The following is a 7026-nucleotide window of genomic DNA, read 5'->3' on the forward strand; positions in this document are numbered from 1 at the left end:
AACCCCACCCACAGTGAGGAAACTCCACAATAAAGAGAACTCCACAAACTGCCAGAATACAGAAAGGCCACCCCAAACACAGCAATATAAACAGGATGAAGAGACAATGGAATACCCAGCAGGTAAAGTGAAGTGAAGTGGCTCAGTCGTGTCCAATTCTTTGCGACCCCATGGACTGTAGCCTACCAGGCTCCTCCGTCCCTGGGATTCTTCAGGCAGGAATACTGGAGTGGGTTGCCACTTTCTTTTCCAGGGGATCTTCCCAACCCAGCGATCGAACCTGGGTCTCCCATATTGCAGGCAGATGCTTTACCATCTGAGCCACCAGGGAAGTCCAAGGAACAGGATAAATGCCAACCAAACAAAACAAAGAGGAAGAGATAGGGAATCTACCTGAGAAAGAATTCCAAATAATGATAGTGAAAATGATCCAAAATCTTGAAATCAAAGTGGAATCACAGATAAATAACCTGGAGACTAGGATTGAAAATATGCAAGAAAGGTTTAACAAAGGCCTAGAAAAAAATTTAAAAATGGTCAGTATATAATGAATAATGCAATAAATGAAATAAAAAACACTCTGGAGGGAACAAATAGTAGAATAACGGAGGCAGAAGATAGGATTAGTGAAGTAGAAGATAGAATAGTAGAAATAAATGAATCAGAGAGGAAAAAAGAAAAACAAATTAAAAGAAATGAGGACAATCTCAGAGACCTCCAGGATAGTGTTAAATGCCCCAACATTCGAGTCATAGGAGTCCCAGAAGAGGAAGACAAAAAGAAAGACCATGAGAAGATACTTGAAGAGATAATAGTTGAAAACTTCTCTAAAATGGGGAAGAAAATAATCACCCAAGTCTAAGAAACTCAGAGAGTCCCAAACAGGATAAATGCAAGGCAAAACACCCCAAGACACATATTAATCAAATTAACAAAGATCAAACACAAAGAACAAATATTAAAAGCAGCAAAGGAAAAACAACAAATAACACACAAAAGGATTCCCATAAGGATAACAGCTGATCTTTCAATAGAAACTCTTCAGGCCAGAAGGGAATGGCAGGGCATACTTAAAGTGATGAAAGAGAAAAAACTACAACCCAGATTACTGTACCCAGCAAGGATCTCATTCAAATATGAAGGATAAATCAAAAGCTTTACAGACAAGCAAAAGCTCAGAGAATTTAGCACCACCAAATCAGCTCTCCAACAAATGCTAAAGGATCTTCTCTAGACAGAAAACACAGAAAGGGTGTATAAACTTGAACACAAAACAATAAAGTAAATGGCAATGGGGTCATACTTATCAATAATTACCTTAAATGTAAATGGGTTGAATGCCCCAACCAAAAGACAAAGACTGGCTGAATGGATACAAAAACAAGACCCCTATATATGCTGTCTACAAGAGACCCACCTCAAAACAGGGGACACATACAGACTGAAAGTGAAGGGCTGGAAAAAGATATTCCATGCAAACAGAGACCAAAAGAAACCAGGAGTAGCAATACTCATATAAAATAGACTTTAAAACAAAGACTGTGAAAAGAGACAAAGAAGGACACTAAATAATGATCAAGGGATCAATCCAAGAAGAAGATATAACAATTATAAATATATATGCATCCAACATAGGAGCACCACAGTATGTAAGACAAAGTATGAAAGGGGATTTTCTATGTAAAGGATCATGTCATCTGCAAACAGTGAGTTTTACTTCTTCTTTTTCAGTCTGAATTCCTTTTATTCTTTTTCTGCTCTGATTGCCATGGCCCAAACTTCCAAAACTATGTTGAATAGTAGTGGAGAGAGTGAGCACCCTTGTCTTGTTCCTGACTTTAGGGGAAATGCTTTCAATTGTTCATCATTGAGGATAATGTTTGCTGTGGGTTTGACATATATAGCTTTTATTATGTTGAGGTATGTTCCTTCTATTCCTGCTTTCTGGAGGGTTTTTATCATAAATGGATGTTGGGTTTTGTCAAAGGCTTTCTCTGCATTTATTGAGATAATCATATAGTTTTTATCTTTCAATTTGATAATGTGGTGTATTACATTGATTGATTTGTGGCTATGAAAAGAATCCTTGCATCCTTGGGATAAAGCCCACTTGGTCATGATGTATGATCTTTTTAACATGTTGTTGAATTCTGTTTGATAGAATTTTGTCAAGGATTTTTGCATCTATGTTCATCAGTGATATTGGCCTGTAGTTTTCTTTTTTGTGGCATCTTTGTCTGGTTTTGGTATTAGGGTGATGGTGGCCCCATAGACTGAGTTTGGAAATTTACCTTCCTCTGCAATTTTCTGGAAGAGTTTGAGTAGAATAGGTGTTAGCTCTTCTCTAAATTTTTGGTAGAATTCAGCTGTGAAGCCATCTGGTCCCTGGGCTTTTGTTTGCTGGAAGATTTCTGACTACAGTTTCAATTTCCATGTTTGTGATGGGTCTGTTAAATTTTTCTATTTCTGGTTCAGTTTTGGAAAGTTGTACTTTTATAGGAATTTGTCCATTTCTTCCAAATTGTCCATTTTACTGTCATACAGTTGCTGATAGTAGTCTCTTATGATCATTTGTATTTCTGTGTTGTCTGTTGTGATTTCTCCATTTTCTTTTCTAATTTTGTTGATTTGATTCTTCTCCCTTTGTTTCTTGATGAGTCTGGCTCATCTTGATGAGTTTGTCAATTTTACTTATTTTCTCAAAGAACCAGCTTTTAGCTTTGTTGATTTTTGCTATGGTTTCCTTTATTTCTTTTTCATTTATTTCTCCCTAATTTTAAGATTTCTTTCCTTCTACTAACCCTGGGGTTCTTCACTTCTTCCTTTTTAGTTGCTTTAGGTGTAGAGTTAGATTATTTATTTGACTTTTGTCTTGTTTCTTGAGGTAAGCCTGTATTGCTATAAACCTTCCCCTTAGCATAGTTTTTACAGTGTCCCATAGGTTTTGGGTTGTTGTGTTTTCATTTTCATTCATTTCTATGCATATTTTGATTTCTTTTTGATTTCTTCTGTGATTTGTTGGTTATTCAGCAGTGTGCTGTTCAGCCTCCATATGTCAGAATTTTTAATAGTTTTTCTCCTGTAATTGAAATCTAATCTTACTGCATTGTGGTCAGAAAAGATGCTTGGATGATTTCATTTTTTTTTTTTTTTAATTTACCAAGGCTAGATTTATGGCCCAGGATGTCATCTATCCTAGAGAAGGTTCCATGTGCTCTTGAGAAAAAGGTGAAATTCATTGTTTGGGGGTGAAATGTCCTATAGACATCAATTAGGTCTAACTGGCCTATTATATCTTTTAAAGTTTGAGTTTTCTTATTAATTTTCTGTTTAGTTGCTCTATCCATGCGTTTGTGTAGAATGTTAAAGTCTCCCACTATTATTGTGTTATTGATAATTTCCCCTTTCATACTTGTTAGCATTTGCCTTACATATTGTGGTACTCCTAAGTTGGGTGCATATATATATGTGTGTGTATATATATATGTGTGTGTGTGTGTATATATATATTATATCTTATTCTTGGATTGATCCTTTGATCATTATTTAGTGTCCTTCTTTGTCTCTCTTCACAGTCTTTAAAGTCTATTTTACCTGATATGAGTACTGCTACTCCTGTTTTCTTTTGGTCTCTGTTTACGTGGAATATCTTTTTCCAGCCCTTCACTTTCAGTCTGTATGTGTCCCCTGTTTTGAGGTGGGTCTCTTGTAGACAGCATATATAGGGGTCTTGTTTTTGTATCCATTCAGCCAGTCTTTGTCCTTTGGTTGGGGCATTCAACCCATTTACATTTAAGGTAATTATTGATAAGTATGGTCCTATTGCCATTTACTTTGTTGTTTTGGGTTCGAGTTTATACACCCTTTCTGTGTTTCATGCCTAGAGAAGATCCTTTAGCACTTGTTGGAGAGCTGGTTTGGTGATGTTGAATTCTCTGAGCTTTTGCTTGTCTGTAAAGCTTTTGATTTCTCCTTCATATTCAAATGAGATCCTTGCTGGGTACAGTAAGCTGGGTTGTAGTTTTTTTTCTCTTTCATCACTTTAAGTATGTCCTGCCATTCCCTCCTGGCCTGAAGAGTTTCTATTGAAAGATCAGCTGTTATCCTTATGGAAATTCCCTTGTGTGTTATTTGTTGTTTTTCCCTTGCTGCTTTTAATATTTGTTCTTTGTTAATTTGATTAATATATGTCTTGGGGTGTTTCACCTTGGGTTTATTCTGTTTGGGACTCTCTGGGTTTCTCGGGCTTGGGTAACTATTTCATTCCCCATTTTAGGGAAGTTTTCAACTATTATCTCAAGTATTTTTTCATGTTTTTCTTTTTTCTTTTTTTTTTTTTTGTCTTCCTCTTCTGGGACTCCTATGATTCAAATGTTGGGGCATTTAACATTGTCCCAGAGGTGTCAAGGTTTCCTTATTTCTTTTAACTCGTTTTTCTTTTTTTCCTCTCTGATTCATTTATTTCTACCTTTCTATCTTATACCTCACTTTACTATCTTCTGCCTTCGTTATTTGACTGTTGGTTCCCTCCAGAGTGCTTTTGATCTCATTTATTGCATTATTCATTATATATTGACTCTTGTTTTATTTCTTCTAAGTCCTTGTTAAACATTTCTCACATGTTCTCAATCCTTGTCTCCAGGCTATTTATCTGTAACTCCATTTTGTTTTCAAGATTTTGGATCATTTTCACTATCATTATTCTGAATTCTTTTTCAGGTAGATTCCCTATCTCTTTCTTTTTTATTTGGTTTGGTGTGAATTTATCCTGTTCCTTTACCTGCTGGATATTTCTCTGCCTTTTCATCCTGTTTATATTGCTGTGTTTGGGATGGCCTCTCTGTATTCTGGCAGTTTGTGATTCCTCTTTATTGTGGAGGTTCCTTGCTGTGGGTGGGGTTGGATGAGTGGCTTGTCAAAGTTTCCTGGTTAAGGAAGCTTGTGTCAGTGTTCTGGTGAGGGGAGCTGGTTTTCGTCTCTCTGGAGTGCAATGAAGTGTCCAGTAGTCAGTTTTGAGATGTCAATGCGTTTGATGTGACTTTGGGAAGCTGTGTATTGAGGCTCAGAGCTATGTTCCTGTGTTGCTGGATAATTTTTGTGGTATGTTTTGCTCTGGAACTTGTGGGCTCTTGGGTTCTGCTTGGTTTCAGTGTAGGTATGGGGCATGTTGGAGAATTTCAATGTTAAATGCCCCAACATTTGAATCATTTGATGAGCTCTTATCGATTAATATTCCCTGGAGTCAAGAGTTCTCTGGTGTTCTCAGGTTTTGGACTTAAGCCTCCTGTCTCCGGATTTTCAGTCTTATTTTTACAGTAGCCTCAAGATTTCTCCATCCATACAGCACTGCCGGGGTCCAGCCCCGGTGGATCCAGGGTAATTCGAAGGTGGGGACGGAATCGGCGTCCTGGAAAAAACTTATTTAATTGCAGATATATAGAGAGATTAGACACAGATATTGTAGTAGGAAAATTAATGGAGAAAAGAGGCTGAATAACTGGTTTACGTAGAATACTAATCACCACCTACGTAGGCCACAGGCGTCTTTCCATTCTCCAGAGGGAGAGGAGGCACTGAGGCCTCCCCAGTCCAATCTCAGAAACCCCGGCAAAGTCAGTAGGCTTGGTGCATACCCTCATACCAGATGGGAATTTAGCCAGGAAAATGGGAAGTGAGAAAGAAATGACACGGGGGAATCAGTCTTTCCAGAAACTGATCCGATTTCTTTATTTTTCAGGTTTGTTTATATATCTTTTTGTTATACATAGGGATGAATACAGAGTCACCTGGGGGTCAGCAGACTTGACCCTTGTCACAATCAGGTGCTTCATATAAAATTATACAAAGGTCTTATGGGTTTTTACATCATCTTCTAGCCATGAGGTCTGCTGACATTTTATGGCCCTTTCTGATACCGGTCAGTTAACCAGAAAACTTATTTTTCCAGGGGTGATTTTTTCTTAAATCAGGTGCCACCCTCCAAATAAAGTTGCATTCCTATAGGGTGAGGGTGTAGTGAGTTACAATCAAGAAAGGAATTTACTTAACCTAAGGTTTAACATGATTAATCTTAAAGGTTAATACTTATTTCTCCTATATGCTAGTTATATTCATTATAAGGGCAGAGATATGGAGATTTAGCAGCAAATATTGGCTCAACAAATGTAAATCCTTCACCAATGTTCCCCTTAAGATCTATTTTGTCTTAAGATAGTGATAAAGTTACATTTTTATATAACATAGTGATTTATAGTGATTTATAACAAAGTACAGTGATCTATAACAAAAGAGAAAATTCATTAACTCAAAAAGTCTAGTATTGCTAACATCAAAAAACTACTATATTTCCTTTTCTATATTCCAAATACATTGATTAATATATTCCCAGGTGCCTAAGGATATGGAGGTCTGATGGCAATCATTGACTCATCAATGAAAAAAGCCCTACGCTAATACTCCAAACTCTCTGTGCTGTTTATGGTTGAGAGTTTGTCACACGAGCTAGTCTGTCAGCAAAGAGGTTTGACCTGAGACACCCTTGTGACACCCAGGGCAGGGAATTAGCAGTGATTGTTGGCAGGACAAATGAAAAAACCCTTCACCAATATAATTTCTAATCAGCCCACTATACTATACTAATAATTTTCTAACTTCTCAAAAGAGTCTGTATTTAGAAAGTTTTAAAGCATCTTGTGCCTCTCAAGATTGGGAGGCTGTAAACAATCACATGTGGCCTGACGAACCTGATCAGGGAAGCTAGAGGACCTCCAGAGGAATTTCTAAGTTGAAACACTCTTGTCATGCCCAGGAATTTTTATTAACTGGAGCTGCAAGTTAACTCCTTCTCCGAGAGAAATGGTTATGGGGGAGAGTCCCCCGTAAAGTCAGAGGTGTAGGTAAGAGCATGAAACAGACTCTGGTTTTGGGGTTGGATGCTCGGGAACAGAGGGTTTCCTGAGGCTTGATCATGCCTTTGCGTATGCCAAGCCTCCTTGCTCATGACCTTTGCCATGGGCGGAGTTCCTC

This window comes from Oryx dammah, unplaced genomic scaffold (assembly GCF_014754425.2).
Source record: "Oryx dammah isolate SB20612 unplaced genomic scaffold, SCBI_Odam_1.1 HiC_scaffold_5, whole genome shotgun sequence".
In the NCBI taxonomy this organism is placed as follows: Eukaryota; Metazoa; Chordata; class Mammalia; order Artiodactyla; family Bovidae; genus Oryx; species Oryx dammah.